Source organism: Manis pentadactyla, chromosome 3 (assembly GCF_030020395.1).
Source record: "Manis pentadactyla isolate mManPen7 chromosome 3, mManPen7.hap1, whole genome shotgun sequence".
Taxonomy (NCBI): domain Eukaryota; kingdom Metazoa; phylum Chordata; class Mammalia; order Pholidota; family Manidae; genus Manis; species Manis pentadactyla.
This window is the reverse complement of record NC_080021.1, coordinates 119992695-120012010: the sequence shown is the minus strand read 5'-3', so window position 1 is coordinate 120012010 and position 19316 is coordinate 119992695. Positions and strand designations below refer to the sequence as shown.

General features: G+C 45.2%; 1 protein-coding gene across 26 annotated transcripts in view; it reads left to right on the top strand.

The window, feature by feature from the left end:
• The window catches only part of PARD3 (par-3 family cell polarity regulator), an 815317-nt gene that overhangs the window by 168896 nt on the left and 627105 nt on the right, over positions 1–19316 (top strand). The window contains exon 1 of one of the 26 annotated variants that reach the window (XM_057498385.1): positions 12962–12982. The exons of the other annotated variants lie outside the window; for them this stretch is intronic. The gene's annotated coding sequence lies outside the window, so the exon portion shown is untranslated. Of the gene's footprint in view, positions 1–12961; positions 12983–19316 lie in introns of those variants that run through there. 26 annotated transcript variants of the gene reach the window in all.

Sequence of the window (19316 nt, the reverse complement as noted above, 5' to 3'; positions counted from 1 at the left end):
TGACATGATGAAATGCATATTTTGGGCAAATAGATACAGTAGCAAGATGCAGGACAGTTTTGAAAAGCTAGGAGTCTGGGAACAGTGAGATGAGGTAATTAGAAGGTGATTAATTATATTGTTGGACAAGAGATAAAGGAAAGGGAACGGAAGAAATGGATTCACTAGTTATTTAAGATGATAAAATTGAAAATTTTTAAACAATATGTGTTATGGGAAATCAGAAGTTATAGACAAGAACTGCCAATTGTGTGTACAGTTCTTGCCTTTTGTCTATGCCCATAGCTAGCGCTGTCTTCAAACTGAAGATAAGATGATACTGTACATAATTTCTGTGCAATGTGTAAGTCTCATTGATTGATGCACTCAGCCAGTTTCTCATTGTTGGCTATATAGCTGGTTTCCTATTCTGTGTTATTATTTGATCAAACATCTGATTTAATAGCTACATCTTGTCCTTGTGTGTGTACATTCTAAGGTCCTGGGTCAATGCAAATGTTCAATCTTAAGCATTTTGATGCATGATATCAAAGCCCACCTCCCTGCAGCAGCACTCCTACCCGCTGCCTATCAAAATGTGTGTGACAGTTTAGAACCAGGAGCAGAATGTGAGAATGCTGGCTTCCTGTACTCTTGTGAACCTGGTTCATTAAATTTGTTACAGTTAATCTTTTTTACCAGTTTATTTTGAAAAATCCAAACAGTGGTTAAGAGAACTGTACACAGTATAACCATGTCAGTTGGCCTCTGGTTGGATTTGGCCAGTGGGAGGGCAGAATGGGAGATGGGAGGCCCACGACCAGGTAGCCCTGGAGTGGGTCCCTGCTCCCTCTCTGCTGTGGGCTGTGTGTCTGTCAGCGCTGTCTCTTTCCAATTCTAGTTCCTGCCACAGCATCCAGCCATGGGTTCTGGGGCCACCTCCCCTCTCCCCTTATTTTGTTAAGCTAGAGGTGGTGGTCATCCTGCTATTGCTGATCTGTGGGTCACCCCAACCCTGCCTCCTCCTGGTTTGGAGTCTCAATCCTTAATCCTTGGAACCAGTTCTCTGTATTAATTTCCCATTTAAAATACTTGGGATGATTTTTATCTTCCTGGATACACTCTGAATGAAGATATTCATATATATATATATGAATATATATTCTCTCATATATATTGTATCATGCATATATATTCATACAGGTATTCATTCACAAACATATATATGCTATTTTAAAGTAAGTAGCACATATCATGACCCTTTATCTAAATACTTCATACATTGCCTAAGAATAAGGGTATTTTCTTCCTTATCCACAAAACTATTTTCATACTGAGGAAAAATTAATAATTTCCTGGTATCTAACTTTGAGTCCCCACTGTCTCCAACGTGTCTTTTACAGTGATTTAAAAAAAAATGTGAACGAGGATTCTATCAGGCTTCCAACTTAGTCTTTTTGATCTAGAACAGTTCCTCACTTGTTTTTTTTTCAATGACAGATTCCTAACCTACAGAATAGTAAATCAAACCCTTCACCTAAACTCACTACTTTTTTTTTCATTTTTTGATAACCTAATTTCTTTAAAAAATATTTTTTATTAAGGTATTATTGATATGCACTCTTATAAAGGTTTCACATGAAAAAACAATGTGGTCACTACATTTACCCATATTATCAAGTCCCCACCCATACTCCGATACAGTCACTGTCCATCAGTGTAGTAAGATACCACAGATTCACTGTTTACCTCCTCTGTGCTACACTGTTTTCCCCATGATCTCCCACACCATGTGTACTAAACATAATACCCCTCAATCCCCTTCTCCCTGCCTCCCCACCTACCCTCTCCCACCCCTCCCCTTTGGTAACCACTAGTTCATTCTTGGAGTCTGTGAGTCTGCTGCTATTTTGTTCCTTCAGTTTTGCTTAATTGTTATACTCCATAAATGAGGGAAATCATTTGGTACTTGTCTTTCTCCACCTGGCTTATTTCACTGAGCATAATATCCTCCAGCTCCATCCATGTTGTTGCAAATGGTAGGATTTGTGTCTTTCTTATGGCTGAATAATATTCCATTGTGTATATGTAGCACATCCTCTTTATCCATTCATCTACTGATGGACACTTAGGTTGCTTCCATATCTTGGCTATTGTAAAAAGTGCTGCGATAAACATAGGGGTGCATATGTCTTTTTGAATCTGAGAAGTAGTATTCTTTGGGTAAATTCCGAGGAGTGGGGTTCTTGGTGTAAGATAAATTCTAACCAAAATAAGCAGGCGACGAGAGGCAACAAGAGGCCAGGCAGTTTATTTGAGCGCAATCCTGGGCGAGGTTCACCAGTCTGCACAGATACAGGCTGGAGAAGTCGCACCCAACCAGATGGGTGGGGAGTTTTTATAAGCACAGGGAAGGGAGGGGGAAGTGGGCTGCACCAGGGGTATGTGGGGAATTTTTATTGGCTCAGGGTCAGGTGATGGACAGCCAGAGGTCTCCTCCTTCCGGATGGAGGGGGTCTGCATCCGGGGTTTGTCGGCACTCACAGGACTGGAATCCAGGAAGAGCTGTCCCGTTTCTTCGTTATATGGCACAGAGCTATTTGGTGCTGTCTTTGTTCTGCTTGCACTGTCCTTGCTTTCCTCCCTCCGGTACCTCCAAACTTACATTCCAGCCTTTTGGTCATAATGGGCGATGACTCATTCTGGCTACTTCTGGCTGACAAGGGGCATTAGAGGGGGGTTTTAAAGCTGGTTGACTGCTGGAGGAGGCTCATTCGGGAGGGGCGAGTACTTGTGCAGTAACAGTTGATTGACTTTTATGTGTGATATTTCTGCTATGCACTGTTGAAGGAACCTGAAAACACATGGGCCAATAAGGAGTATAAAACAGATAGCTGCAACAGGGCCCAGGAGAGGCACCAACCAGGCCATAATAGGGGATTGAAACCAGCTGTACGGATTACTATCTGATATGCTGGTTCCCTGGAGTTCCTTTTTTAGTTCTTGTAGTTTTTGAACATTTTGCTCCATGAGTCCCGACTCATTGATATAGTAACAACATTGTTCCTGGAGGAATAGACAGGTCCCTCCCTTCTCTGCAGTAAGGAGGTCTAAAGCGTGGTGGTTTTGGAGGGTTACTTGGGCCAAGGAGGTGACTTGCCCCTGGAGGGATGCCAGAGAGGCTGCAGATGCCTGGACGGCTGCCTCAAGCTGCCATTCCAGTTTTTCTAGGGCTGTAATACTGTAACCCAGGGCACCAGCGCTCACTCTCATGGCCAGAATGGAGGAAGTGAGGGAGATCCCCGCCACTAAAGGCAGGAGGACTGCTCTCTTGTGATGGGATTCTGAGGCCCAGGAGTTGGCGAACTCAGCTCCCCTGTATACAGTCAGCCTAGGGACCAGGGTGATGAGCAGGCAAGAAGTGTTCGCAAAGTTGGTTTTGTATAAAGTCCCATTGCATCACAGGAAGGTGCCTGGCAGGGAGCAGAGAAGGGAAGGCTGTTTATAGTGATGTCTCAAGGTCACATTTACTTCAGGTGTCTCAAATAAGTTTGGGCTTTGAGGGAGGGCCTGGAGAGCAAGATAGGTTCTTTCTTGGCAGTGCCTGAACTGCTACCACAGGGGCTTTATAGGGAAGTGCAGAGGAAACATTGAGTCAAGGAAATATTGGGGAGGGTGTGCCAGAATAAATCCAGCCCTTCCTGTAGGAGACTTAACCAAGAAAAGGGAAGGGTCCTAGTGTTTTGTTGAATGTGAGACTGTACATGGGTTTCTTGGGTTTTAATGGCCCATTGTACTTCTTCAAGATGTTCGGGGGCGCTTATCTCCAGGTATTGGTGAATCGTGATGGTCTGGCTGGGGTATGCTTGAAAATTATTTAAGGAGATACCCCCTATAATGCCCTCATTCCAGCAATTATAAGGGGTCCTTGATGTTTAAATACCTCTTTGCCTGGGGTGCCCAGCATTGAAAAGTAAGCATATGGGGACTATTGCCTGGGCGGCCTTCTACCATCCAATTCATGACACAGGAGGCCAAGGGGCACCCAAAATTTTCTTTGACCCACTGTGTTTTGCACTTTCCTGTTTGTTGAAAGGTGAAGCAGAGGGCATTGTGGGTAGGTGTCTCTCCATCAGGGCACCAAACTCGGTTGAGAGGGCAATTACGACTGACAATTGTTAACCTCACAGAAGGCTGTCCCTTTCGTCTCCTCTACCTGTCCATTTTTTATGCTGTATCTTTGGGTGGCCTTAAATCGATATGTGACGGGAGGAGGTGAGGCCACTCCACTATGTAGGAGGAGTAGGACGAGGAGCCCATCGGAGTTGGATCCGTAGAGGTCCAACTCGTTCCACCTGCCAAACATTATCAGGGGGAGGGGCTCTTTTTAGTCGGGAAATATGGTACCATGCAGGGTGTCCCGATAGTTTGGCAGCAGTGTGGGTGGTGAGGATTACAGTGTATGGCCCTGTCCAGCAAGGCTGGAGCGATCGAGGCTGGAGTTCTCTTAAAAGTACCTCGTCCCCTGGCTGAAGGATCACTGCATTTTCTGGGTTGTTGGATGATGTAGGTTGGGGTAGGAGCTGGTCTGCGTGTTCCCTGAGAAGATGTCTCAACAGTGAAAAGTAAGGAAGGTAGGAGGCCAAAGGAGGAGAGGTAGCGGGCAGGCCTGTGTTCAGTAAGAAGGGTCTGCCATACATTAGCTCAAATGCGCTTAGTCCAGCTGGTCCCCAGGGGGCAGCGCGCAGCCGAGAGAGAGCGATGGGGAGAAGATCGGGCCACGAGAGCTTTACCTCCAGAGACAGCTTAGTTAGTTGGTCCTTTAAGAGACCGTTAGCCCTTTCGACCCTACCCGACGATTGGGGGTGATGGAGTATATGGAGGTTCCAGGTGATATTGAGAGCCTCGGCTGTTAGCTGAGTGACCTGGGAGGTGTAGGCAGGTCCGTTATTGGATTGGAGTGAAGTGGGGAGCCTGAAACTAGGAACGATGTGTTCCACCAGCACCTGTGCCACCACTGATGCAGTCTCTCGGTAGGTGGGGAAGGCCTTGATCCACCCTGAAAAGGTATCAACCAGAACTAGTAAATACTGGAGCTTTTTATGCCTAGGCATATCGGTGAAATCGACCTGCCAGTCCTGTCCTGGGATCGTTCCTCTCATCTGGTGGAGGGCCATCCAGGTCTTCAGAGCACCTTGAGATGAGACGCGATGACAAGTAGTGCAGGTCTGGTGCACCTGATCTATGGCCTTGCGGAGACCATAAGGGGCAAATATGGGGGAGAGAAACCGGTGCATGGCCTCCAGCCCAATGTGTAGAAACTGGTGAATTTTGGATATAATATCTCTGCCTTGGGCTTGGGGGAGGGCAATTTGTCCCCCAAGGTATATCCATCCCTGATCTCTCAATGTCCCCCCTTGATGTAGAAGCAGTCGCCATTCATCATCGGGGTATTGGGGCAATAGAGAGGGGGAAAGAAACAGCACAGAGGGTTGGCTAGACTCGGATGTTAACTGTCGGGCTGCGGCATCTGCTAACGCATTACCTCTGGTTACTGGATTGTTTCCAGTCTGATGTCCCTTTCAATGCACGATGGCCACCTCCTTGGGGTCCTGAAGGGCCTGTAGCAGGTGGCTGATAGCCCTGCCGTTGATGATCGGAGTTCCCTTAGTGGTAAGGAAGCCCCTGTGTGTAATTAGGAAGGCATATTTAGAGTCAGTGTAAATTGTGGCCCTCTTCCTGGCTGCCAGTTGTAATGCCCAGGTAAGAGCCACTAATTCAGCTTTCTGGGAGGTGGTCCCAGATGGGAGTAGGTTTGCTTCTATCACCTGCGACAGAGTCACCACTGCAAAGTCTGCCCTTTGCACCCCATCACTTTTTCACCGAGCTTCCGTCCACAAAAAAAGTCAAGTCACGGTCTTTGAGAGAGGCCCGTTCTGTAGGCCCTCTCTAGATTTTCTAAGAGCCTCTACAATCTCTACACAGGAATGAGTGGGCTGATCTGCCTGATCGCCGATGGTAAGCAAGGAGGCTAGGTTAAGGGGTGGAGAGACTTGTAGGGTTACCTATGGATGTTCAATGAACAGAAGATGGAATTCCTGTATTCTTGAAGGACTCAAGGAGGCCAGGGATTTATGACTCAAAAGATCCTGTAACTGGTGTGGGGAATACACAGTAATGGGCTGTTGGAGAGTTAATTTCAGGGCTTCTCTGGCCAGACTTCCCACAGCTGCCAGGGCTCGGAGGCAAGGCTGCCACCCTCTGGTGGTGGCATCCAAATGTTTGGAGAGAAAGGCAATGGGACGCCACCCCAGCCCCACTGGCTGTACCAGCACCCTGGTTGCCACCCCTGCCCTCTCTGCTGTATATAGGGTAAAGGGCTTAGTTAAGTCTGGGAGCATCAACGGGGGGTTTGGGGGATGAGAGCAACACATCCTGCAACTGACTGAAAGCAGAAGCTACTTCGGTGGGTGAAGTTAGTGGCCCAGTAGGAGTCTCTGTGGCAGCCACGTAAAGCGGTCTGGCCAGCAGGGCAAAGTTAGGCACCCAGTGTCTGAAAAATCCTACGAATCCTAGAAAAGTAGGTGGCAGGAGAGCTTTAATTGCAGCCGCTCAGTCTGCCATTAGGGCTCTAGTGGTGGGAGTTAGAGCTAGCCTGAGGTATGTAACCTGGGGTAGAGACAGCTGTGCTTTGGCAGGGGATACCCTGTATCCCATGTCTGCCAGGAAATTAAGAAGGGATGTGGTGTCTAGAACCAAGGTCTCCTTCGAGGGGCTGCAAAGTAAAAGATCATCCATGTATTGGAGGAGAGTACTCTCGCCCATTGAGTGTCGCGAGAGGTCCTCCACCAGGGCCTGTCCAAAAAGATGGGGGCTATCTCTAAAACCTTGAGGTAGAACTGTCCAGGTCAGTTGTCTAGATCGACGGGTGTCAGGGTCTTCCCACGTGAAGGCAAATAGCGGCTGCGAGTCTGAGTGGAGAGATATAGTGAAAAGGGCATCTTTAAGGTCCAGTACAGTAAAATGAGAGGTACCGGAAGGGACCTGAGACAGAAGAGTATATGGGTTAGGCACTACTGGGTGTAAGGGGATAACAGCCTCGTTAATTATTCGGAGGTCTTGACCGAGGCGATACGCTCCAGAAGGCTTTTTCACCGGCAAGATGGGAGTATTGCATGGAGAGTTAGTGAGTACTAAAAGCCCCTGCGAGAGCAGATGATGAACAATAGGCTGTAGTCCCCTTCGGTGAGCCTGCGAAATAGGAAATTGAGGCTGAGAGGGGAAGCGGGATGGGCCTTTAAGGTGTATTAAAACCGGGGTGTGGTGGGTTGCTACTACAGGGGTGGAGATGTCCCACATGACCGGATTGACAGCAGTCCAGGGAGTTGGGAGACTCATGTCCCCGTCATCTAATCCCCCTTCGCCGACCAAAGCAATGAGGGAATTTCTGGCATCCTGTAAGTGTTCAAAAGGTGGGAGGGAAATAGAGGCTCTTAACTTGTAGAGCAAATCTCCTCCTAACAGAGGGGTAGGACAGGAAGGCATGACTAGAAAGGAATGGGTAAACGGGATGCTTTGAAAGGTGCAGGCTACTGGGCCCATCTCTAAAGGCCTGGAGAGGGTTCTCATGACCCTAACTATTGAGAGGGTTCTCATGACCCTAAGAAGGGTATAAAAGCCCTTTAAAGGAGGGGAGAACAGAGTAGGTATCCCCTGTGTCCACCAAGAAGGAGATGGGCCTACCCGCTAGTCACAGCTTGGCCCTGGGCTCGGCGAGGGTGATCGGGGTGTCCGAGTCCTGGCATCTTCAATCTTAGAGGATGCCTAGCAGGTCTGAAGGGTAGTCTTTTGAAGGCGTCCCCCCACTGCAGGGCTTTGCCGCTGGAGGAGGACCTCCCCCTAGTGGACATTCTACTTTCCAATGACCTCGCTTACCGCAGCTGGGGCACGGTCTGTTCGGTCTGCGTGGTTGGTTGGGGCACTTCCATGCCCAGTGCCCTTCTTCACTGCACCAAAAGCAAGGTCCCAGAGGTTCGAGTCGATCTTCAGGGACACCCCAATGATCTCCACGAGCTGGCTGCAGAGCAGCTGTTATGGTGCGAGTCTGTTCTGCCAATTGGGCAGCTGACCTCTCTCGTTCTCGTTTTCGTCCTCTCGGGCATGAAAAGCTTTAAATGCCATATCTACCAGGTCTCCTTGAGGGGTCTGGGCACCATCCTCAGCCTTCTTAAGCTTGTGCCTGATGTCGGGAGCTGACTGAGTTATAAAATGCATGGCCAGGAGAGACGAACCTAACATTGAGGCAGGGTCGATCTTAGTAAAAGCCCCTAGAGTTTCTTTTAGGTGCTTGAGGAATTCTGACTGGTTTTCATCAGGCCTCTGGGTAATCTCTCTAAGCTTATCGTAATTGATGGCCTTTTGGGTGGTTGAGTTCATACCCGCCAACAAGTAGCGAACCATGCGATCCTGGCACGCCTCACCCTCGGGAGAATTATAATCCCATAGGGGCTCTTGTAGAGGAACAGCCTCTCTGCCCATAGGTTCCTGTTCATCTATGGTTTGGGCCTCATTGGCACAGTGCTGTGCTGCCACTGTGACATGGTCATATTCTTCCCGGGTTAGAGCGGATTGGAGGACTACATGTACATCGTGCCAGGTGAGCTTGTAAGCTCGAGTGAGATACTTAAACTGTTAAGCGAACATTACGGGGTTGGAGGAGAAGGACCCTAATCACTGTTCCACTTGGGAGAAGTCTGCCAGGGGAAAGGGAACACGAACCTGCACCACCCTTTCAGCCCTGCCATCTCTCAGAGGAGCCATCACATGAGCTTGAGACCGCCGTGACTTAGAGTGGGTTACGGGAGGGCTAGACCATTTGGGCACCAGCTGCAGCAAGTAAGACGGTGGCGGATTTGAAGGAGGGGACGGAGGAGGCGACACTGGCAGTGGGGGATACAACTTGGGAATTGATGCAGAACTTGAAGGCTGGGGACCGGGATACGGGGGAGTTTATCCATTTTTTCCGAAGTGGAGTTGGCACCTGTGGAGCAAGATGGCAGTGCGACCAGAAGAGAAGGGGAACAAGATGGCGGAGAGGTGGGATGAGAAGAGGAACAAGATGGCGGAGAGACTGGAAGAGAAGGGGAACAAGATGGCAGAGAGGGAGAGGAGGAGGAGGGGTGAGGACATGAACATTGAGGAAGGGAGCTGGCCCCCACAGTGGGCCTGGAGGAGCGGGAAAGGGGGTAGCCGAAATCCTCAGCCGAGCCCGTCAGAGAAGAGCCTCCCAGTTATAGGAGGGGTAGAGGTCGGCGGTCCTTGGCGGAGGCCTGGGTCAACAAAACTTGGGAAGGAGTACACTTAACACACAGATGTGGGCAGGCGCGCAAAGTCCAAAAAGTCTGCACATATGGGATTTCACCCCATGTTCTGCTTCAGTGGCAATAATTAGTCAAGTCGGTGAGGAGGTCAAAATTGAAAGTTCCCTCAGGGGGCCAGCGAGATTGGTTGTCCAAGGGATACTGAGGCCCGGCCTCAGAGCAAAGAAAGACTAGCTTCCATTTGCTAACTTCCTGGGACAAATATAGAGCAGCCAAATTAGAAATGAGACACCATAGTGGGGTCTGAGCCTCTGCTTTTGAGGGCTGGTTCCCCATGTCTGCGCCACTCCCCAACTAATCCTGCTGAGAGGAGCGCTCAGCATCCCAAGCGCTCCAAGTCAGGGGAGATGTCCTGGGGCCTAGGGTAGGGACATGTCCCGTACCACAGGGCTAGGGGCAGGCCAGATGCCCGCAGAGGGTGGGCCAAATGCCCCAACCTGGAGGTAGTTACGATTTCGAACGGACCAGGTGAAAACAGGTTAGGAAGGGAAACAGACCAGGGGAAACTGAGGGACTCACCGGAAAATAGTCCACGCAGCGGAGAGCAGGCTGAGGTCCCAGGTTGGGGAAGGAGGGGGTGGGGCCGCTGGTGGCCGGTCGGGGCCCCGCGCTCACATTCCTTCCTGGGTTTTTCGGCACCAAATGTAAGATAAATTCTAACCGAAATGAGCAGGCAACAAGAGGCAACAAGTGTCCAGGCAGTTTATTTGAGCGCAATCCCGGGCGAGGTTCATCACAGGCCGGAGAAGTCATGCACAACCAGACAGGCAGGGAGTTTTTATAAGCACAGGGAAGGGAGGGGGAAGTGGGCCATGCCAGGGGTATGTGGGGAACTTTGATTGGCTCAGGGTCGGGTGATGGACAGCCAGAGGTCTCTTCCTTCCCGATGGAGGGGGTCTGCATCCAGGGTTTGTCGGCACGTCACGGGACTGGAATCCAGGAAGAGCTGTCTGTTCCTTCCTTATATGGCACAGAGCTACTTGGTGCTGTCTTTGTTCTGCTTGCACTGTCCTTGCTTTCCTCCCTCTGGTACCTCCAACCTTACACTTGGGTCAAATGGTATTTCTATTTTTAGTTTTTTGAGGAACCTCCATATTGCTTTCCACAATGGTTGAACTAGTTTACATTCCCACTAGCAGTGTAGGAGGGTTCCCCTTTCTCCACAACCTCGCCAGCATTTGTTGTTCTTAGTCTTTTTGTTGCTGGACATCCTTACTGGTGTGAGGTGATATCTCACGGTAGTTATAATTTGCATTTCCCTGATGATTAGTGATGTGGAGCATCTTTTCATGTTTCTATTGGCCATCTGAATTTCTTCTTTGGAGAATTGTCTTTTCGTATCCTCTGCCCATTTTTTAATTGGGTTATTTGCTTTTTGGGTGTTGAGGCGTGTGAGTTCTTTATATATTATGAATGTTAAACCCTTGTTGAATATGTCAGTTACAAATATATTCTCCCATACTGTAGGATGCCTTTTTGTTCTGTTGATGGTGTCCTTTGCTGTACAGAAACTTTTTAGTTTGATGTAATCCCATGTGTTTACCTTGATGTAGTCCCATTTTTGGTTTTGTTTCCCTTGCTTGAGGAGATGCATTCAGGAAGAAGTTGCTCATGCTTATATTCAGGAGATGTTTGCCTATGTTGTCTTCTAAGAGTTTTATGGTTTTGACTTACGTTAAGGTCTTTGATCCATTTCGAGTTTACTTTTGTGTATGAGGTTAAACAACAATCCAGTTTCATTCTCTTACATGTAGCTGTCCAGTTTTTCCAACACCAGTTGTTGAAGAGGCTGTCATTTCCCCATTGTATGTCCATGTCACCTTTATCGTATATTAATTGACCATATATGGCTGGGTTTATATCAGGGCTCTCTATTCTGTTCCACTGGTCTGTGGGTCTGTTCTTGTGCCAGTACCAAATTATCTTGATTACTGTGGCTTTGTAGTAGAGCTTGAAGTTGGGGAACATAATCTCCCCAGCTTTATTCTTCCTCTTCAGGATTGCTTTGGCTATTTGGGGTCTTCTGTGGTTCCATATGAATTTTAAAACGATTTTCTCTAGTTCATTGAAGAATGCTGTTGGTATTTTGACAGGAATTACATTGAATCTGTAGATTGCTTTAGGCAGGATGGCCATTTTGACAATATTAAATCTTCCTATCCATGAGCATGGGATATATTTCCATTTATTGGTATCTTCTTTAATTTCTCTCATGAATGTGTTGTAAAACTCACCACTTTTTAACATTTTGCTAGAGTTGCTTTTGTCTTTTTCTATCTCTACACATTAGCATTATTACTCATCTCTTTTTTTTGTGCTGAACTATTTGAGACTAGACTACAGATACTAGGATACTTTTCAATGCTTAAGCATTCATTTCCTAAAAATAAGGATATTCTTTTATATAACCATAGAGCAATGATCACATTTAGGAAATTTCCCAATTATACCTTTCTGTCACCTAATAAGACAAATTTCTTCAGTTGTCCCAGCAGTGTCCTTTTTCACAACATCGTTTCTTCCAGATGCAGGATACACTTGTTCCACTCTGTCTGCTGGACTTAGATATCAGATGGCATGGACTTTTTATTTTTTGGGAGATCAGTGTGGCTGTGATGTAAATGTCTCATATTCTAAATTTGTCCAATTGCTTCCTTGTGGTGTCATTTAACGTGGTTCTCTATCCCCAGTATATCTGTAAAGAACTTCGGTTTCTGACTTAGTATGTTGAATCAATGGGCAGTGATGCTGCCAGTAGGAATGAGGACAGGAAGCTGGTTTGATGGGGGAAGCTTAATGAGATTAATAATCAATAAGTTTGAATTAAAGTAGGATTAATGCAAGTTTGAATTAAAGTAGGGCTTGATAAAAACACTGTGCAGTCATCAGTTATTCCCACATGGATGTCCTTTTTCTCACTGTGTTGAAATTTCCTGGCAAGCTTTTAAAAAAAGCTGCCTGGGGGATGTACACAGTGAGATGTGCTGTATGGATAGGTGGAAGGATGGAAGGTTTTGGGAGGCTCTGCTCTAGACATGGTTTTGCAATTCTCTGTGCAGGAATTGAAACACCTCTGAGAAAGATATTGTAATGATAGTCTACCCCCAAATTCATCTATAAGGTATCACAGGGGACAAATATATGTATGTATATATGTATGGTTCACGGTCACTATTTTTAAGATGTAATAAATAACACCCATTTGATTTAAGAAGCGTTGGTGAGAGCATGAAATGCATGAATTTATTATCTAAAAACATATGTAATAATAATGTAATAATATGTAGAAGAAACTCAACAGTTTCAGGCTCCCAAGCCCTGGCCGATTCTAAATCATGACCTTTGAATTCTCAAATTTTGGTGTGCATTCTGCATGATCACCTGCAGGGCTTATTCAGGTACAGATTTCTGGACTCCTGCCTTGAGGGATGTTGATTCAAACTTGATTTTTTTTTTTGAACAGTCACAACCTTTTTATTAAAAAAATGTGTTTTGTAGTTCTCTATTTTGCAGCATATAAAGAGACTGGGAGGAGACGCTATTTCTGATAGATAATCAACTCTTGCTGTTTGGAGCCCACCCTGGCGGGTCTGAGTATGGGCTCAGAAAAGAACCACACCTAGGTTAGAGTCCTGGCCAACAGCATTTATTAACTGCCTTGTCAGCAATTCGTGATCTCTGAGTCTCAGTTTTCTCATCAGAAAATAGGGAGTAGATAAGCCCTCCCAACCACAGAAGATAATGCACATGAATGCGTTTTTTTTTTTTTTTTTTTTGAGAGGGCATCTCTCATATTTATTGATCAAATAGTTGTTAACAACAAAATTCTGTATAGGGGACTCAATGCTCGATCATTAATCAACCCCAAGTCTAATTCTCAACAGTCTCCAATCTTCTGAAGCATAACTAACAAGTTCTTACATGGTGAACAAGTTCTTACATAGTGAATAAGTTCTTACATGATGAACAGTGCAAGGGCAGTCATATCACAGAAACTTTTGATTTTGATCACGCATCATGAACTATACACAATCAAGTCAGATATGATTATTCATTTGATTTTTATACTTTATTTATATGTGAATCCTACATTTCTCCCTTTTTTTAAAAATAAAATGCTGAAGTGGTAGGTAGATGCAAGATAAAGGTAGAAAACATAATTTAGTGCTCTAAGAGGGCAAATGTAGATAATCAGGTCTGTGCCTATAGACTAAGTATTAATCCAAGCTAGACAAGGGCAACAAAGCATCCACAGATGCAGAAGATTTCTCTCAAAACATGGGGGATGAGGTTCTAAGCCTCATTTCTGTTGATCCCCAATTTCTCACCTGATGGCCCCCTTGCGACTGTGCCTGTCTTAGGTTGTTCCTCCCTTGAGGAATCTTACCCGTCTCTGGCTAACCAGCCGTCTTCTGGGGCCATACAGGGAGATGTAAAGTTGGTAAGTGAGAGAGAAGCAATAATGAATGCGTTTTTAAAATTGTAGAATGTAAGGCAGATACAACTGGTGGTTCCTATAGTCCTCATTCGTACCTTGGCTCTGTCCCAAGCCAGCTGTGGGATTTGGGACTGTGTCCTTCATTTATATGGAGTACAACAGGAATTGGGGAGCATCATGACCTAAAGTCAACTCCATGTTGTTATGAAAGTTATCAGAGGCAGAGGTCAATAATGGGCTGATTCCCACATTCCTAGGCTAATGCATGACAGATTACATGCTAGTTCTAATAAAACAAAATTCCAGGAAGTCATTTCCTTGAGGTTGGATGTCTATGTTTGTTGTCATGCTGCCTTTTACTTTTCTGACAGACATATTTAGTGAAGCTGTGCCCCACCCCCACACCCCCCAGGAGGCAGCAGGTTGTGGTTTGCTCTCTGTCTCCTGGTGGTGAGGTGGGGGCAGGGGTGTTGGCTGTGCTGTGGGTTGAAAAGTGGGGGGCTGAGGAATGCACTCACCATTAAATATTAGACATTCCTTCATGGTGACAGAAGTTTTTATTTTATTGTTGAACATCAGCTATGATTTCTAACCGTCAATGTTTTCTGCCTTTATTGAAAAGCAACAAAAAGTCTAATGTTTTAACAGTGGTACTGCAATGAAATTGGAAATGGGTCCTATGGCTTAAATCTGTACTAAGAGATTGTTGACATGGAACTGATTAAAGTAGGTAAAGTCAAAGTTGCATTGTTTCACATTGTATTTAAATACCAAAGAATCATTAAAAAGTCCGCTTTCAGTGATTCATTTAAAAAACACTTACTTTAAGAATGCTTTGCTTTTAGTTTAATTAAATTGGAGATTTCCTTACCAAAAGAGTGTAGAATGAGGCATAATTCCTACTGTCTTTTGTTGACTCTAAAAATGACATGTTTGCCAGTTTGTTATGTCATTACCAGTGACCTCATTTGTCTTGACAACATAATTATCCTCTCTAGCTAATAGGATTAATGGAGGCTAAACTTCACGCTGTGTGCCATGCCTATTATTTTAAGGAATTTTTTGAACTGTTTCTCTTCAGTCTTTTTGTCTCTCAACATTATGTATGTGCAGAGCCAGGTAGTACTGCCAGGATCAGTAGGAACAGAGCAGGACCTTCTCTGTGAGAGGTGGCCTTTTCCAGCTCTTGTGCCTGATTCTTTTGACATTTACCTCCATATTTCTGTGTAAACTGTTTTATGTTTCTTGGTTTTTAAATTTTTATTCTGTTGCCATCTTTTGGCTTAACCTGGAAGATATAAACCTGTTCTGTTGCCCCAGGTGTGCTTTGGCCTCACACTCTCACAACTACTACTTGGATCTCTGTTTCTGTCTGTCAGCCTCTGTCCCCCTCCACATCCCCTCCAGCCCCCAACCTCATACACACACTTTTTAGATAACCTCCCCCAAAGTAACTGTAATTTTGATGAAGTATTTGATGTTCACATTATCTGTATAAATAGAAGCATGCTACTAGCCAACCCACGTACCAGAGATACCTTGATTACTTTTTCTGCCTTCACAGTTTTTGTGTTTTCCTGGAATGAAGAAAGTCTCCTTTGGATGGTCTTCCCTAGATTTGCAGCCCATTCCACCCCAGCCAGCCAGGTGTTACCGGAGCATCTTGGCATATGCACTTGCAGTGGATACTTGAGATTGTCACCCTGAAGACATCTCATGTGGAGCTTCCACACCTGGCAAAGCTGCGATCCAGGATCAACCTCCCTATCATCCTGGGAATTCTGTTCTGTGTCATGTCTCCTGTTTCACAGGCCATGCTGTCCTCTTCCATGGTTTATTTCCTTATTTTGTTGGAACACATCATCTAGTACTTCCGGGAGAAAGATGCAGAGGTGTTACATTTTGGACATGTTGGATTTCTAAAATATGTCCTTGTTTCTACCTTTACACTTTATGGATGGTTGTTGAATTTGTTAGTTGAAGTATAGAATTCTAGGCTGGAGACCAGATTTCTGTTAGGAATTTTGAAGTCAGTGTTGCATTATCATCTAGGATCCATTGTTGCTCTCGAAAAGGGCAGCCCTGTTCTGATTCCTTGTCCATTCAGTATGGTGCTTGTGTTTTACTTTCTAGAAGTTGTTTTATCATCTGTCTTCTGTGCTGTTTCAGTGTGCCTTGGTGGACGTCTGTCTGTGTAATTGTGCTTGGCTCTATGGTGCTTTTCAACATGGAAGCACATGTCGTTCTGGGGATTTAACTTGAAATCGTTTTATGTTGATTTCCTGTTTTCTCAGTTCTCTTTTTCCAAGAACTGTTGTTCAGCTGCTTGGCTTACTCGACTGGCCTTCTATATTATTGCCTTTCTTTTTTATGTTCTTTGTCTTTTTTCCTTACTTTCTGGGGAGATTTCTTCAACTCCTCTTAACTTGCCTATTGATTTTTCCCTTTTACTGTTTTTAACATGTCAGAGCTTTTTTATTTTGTTTTGTTTTCCCCTCTGCTTCTTCCTTCCCTCCTTCCCTGCCTTGTCATCCTCTGCCTCCTGGGTGCACCATCATCTCTGACTCCCTAAGGATGCCCATGATGAATTTTTAGCAGCATCTTCTTTTTATACAGCGCTGCTTTCTCTCAGTTGTATGTGCTGTTTGTTTTGGCCTTGCATCCTTGGAGCTTCCCTCAGGAGTTCGGACTCCCCTTGTTGGCTGTGATTAAGGGGAACTCACAGTAATAGCACAGCAGGCAGGCGTGGGCCCAAAGTGATGAGCTGCCCAGGACGGGCACTTGGCTGGCCACATCCCTCCGGCCTTCTCTCCAGATGGTAGATGCCTGGGGAAAGCTCTCCCAGCCTCTTCCCGGGTGGCACAAGCCCCACTGCCAGCTTCCTGGGAACAGGTGAAGGCAGAGAGTTGGATTTGTCAGCATTCCATACGTGAATGTTCCCTTACATCGCCCCCCTTTTCAAGAACCTCTGCGATTGTTCTGCCCCGGTTTCCCGGCTTAGACTCCCAGTTTTCCCTCTGGAGAATGAACCTCCAGTGAGCAGCTGGGCAGCTGAGCTGCAGCGGAGTCGGGAGGGAAGCTGCGGCTTACACAGACCTGCCCGCCCAGCAATTTCCCTCCCATCTTCATTCCCGGGTCTCGAGGAACTTGGGTTCCCCAGCTGCAGACCCTCTTGGGGCCCCACAGAGGAAGTCATGCTGCTTCCTGGACTCCCTACTGTCAGCTTGGGGTCCCTTCTCAAATTTGCTAAGTGTGTTACCATCAGTCCATTTGCTTCCCAGCTTCCAAAAATTGTGTAGCCCACTTTCTTTATCTTTGTGGCAATATACCTTGGGAAAAAAATGCATTTGCATAGTTTCAGTGGGCTTTCAGGAAGGAAGCAGAATAAATGTGTGTCTGCTTGATATGATGTTTTCACCCTTCCATTTTTGTCAATTAGCAATTGCCTTGCAGTGTTCTGAGTAAATCGCCACTTCTCTATTCATGCCTGTTTGTAGCCATCCTTCCAGAATATTCGTGTTCTTCCTTCCTCTAGTCTGCTTATCATAGATCTTTCCTGAGTCTTTCCAAGTAAAAGTGTCTGTCCCTCCTCTGAACTCATAAAGCATTTTTATGTCTATTTTTCTTATGATACATGATCTCCCTCTTTTAAACTATTTGTTTATGTCTTATCTCATAAATTTTAATTTCTCACAGTGGACAGTGATGGTTGTTTTGCCCTCATTCAGTTGCTTTGCACACAGGAAATAGTTGATTTTTTGATTAGTGGGGATTCTCAGCTAACTGTCTTTTTCTAGTGTTATGTTTACACATATACTGTAATTTGAAAATTTGGCAAGATGCAGACCATTGCAATATGCCATGATTACTGCAAGAGTAGGGTACTGTTTCTAATTGCAGCTATTCTTGAAATGTGCATGGGCATAAAGTAAGCAGACACTGTGTATTACCCAGGGCACAGCTCACAAAAGCTCATTATCTTTTTCCATAATGTGATAATGCTCTTTATGGAGTATGAGAAAATCTTTTAAGGTGGGATAGGAGTCAGTCTTTCATTAGGGCTCTTCCTGTACTGTATACTCTCATGGTGTCCTGGAATAAAGTGGGGCACCTCATTCCTTGCCACTTATATCTTGTTTAACCACCTGTGCTTTCTTTCATTCTCTTGGGAATGTTCCTGCCGCCCCTTCCTCCAGTATCGGGCCAGGTGAGGAGCACTGATTCTTCCCGCGGCTTTGTCTCCGGGTTTTTTCTCTCGCTGTGGCCCCATCCTTGTGGAGGCTTGCTGGCTGGAACATTTGCTTCTTGGTAGCCCTCTTTCCAGCTACTTGATGGATGAACTTCATTCCTTGTTTCTTGCTGGGTGTGCTCAATTTTTGGTTGTCATATGTAAAATTATTGTAGTGTTCAAAATCTTTGGTTATTTTAAATGTACACATCCCACATGAGAAGCATTCTTTTTAAAAATTCATTGTTGTCATGTTTGTTTGAAAACAGTTTTTCCTGATGGATTCTTGACTATTCCTTTGCAAATACAGCAAGTCCTCTGTTCATTGAGAGAGAACTGTATTGTTGAAAGCTGCCATTAAAATCTCCTGAGAGGCTGCTGTTTCAATTGTATATCTCAGTGGCAAAAATATCCTTCCTGCTGTTTATACTCTTGTGGAAGGAGGTCATTTTATGTGTCCTGGTGTAATCTGATTTTTTTAGTGTAGTGTGCTCTGTTGGGATTGTTGATGGCTTCTTTCCCTCTGGATAGTTGTTTCCATTTGGTACATATTGTGGAGTGGCATTTAATAAATGCCAGCCTGATAATTGCTTTCACACAGTGTTGTCATGACTAAAGTTGGTGTCACTCGCCTTTGAATCAGGACCCCTGTAGAAGCAGGAGTCCACAACTGGATCTCAAAATCAGACAAGCCTTGGTCAGATAGTTGAAGGGTTATAAGCCATCTTTATAGAGTATTTGAAGGAGTAGGTGGTGTAAGATTCTGCTGGAAGAAAAGGAAGGTGAGTCTTGAGAATGGACCATTGCATTAGACAAAATGGAGTCTGTTGGTGACCTTGGTGGACTTGTTGGAGTGTGGTAGGGAAGGAGGTCTGACTAGAACAGGGTCATGGGTGAAGAGGAATCTAGGACAACAGGTCTTTAAAATAATTTGCTGTAAAGAGAATTGGAAAATTGGTTTAGTAACTAGTAGGGTCAACAGAAGGTTTTGTATTGTTATTTTTTCATATGTAAAAATGAAATAATAACAACTTCTAGAGGCTCCCAGGTGACCTTAGAGTACTATTTTCCATGCTGTTGTGGTTTTGAGGAACCTAACACCCTGTCTTGGGGTGTTAACTTGAGTTGAATTTTTTACTAGTAATTTTGTGTTGTGCATAATTTAGTAGCTAATGGAAAAAGCTAAAGTTAGTATATTTTCATTTGAGTATACAAATGAGAATGATTGTAGAAGTTTAAAAGCAGCTATATACTCTTCATATAATTTTAAAGCATGGTTTTACATTATAGG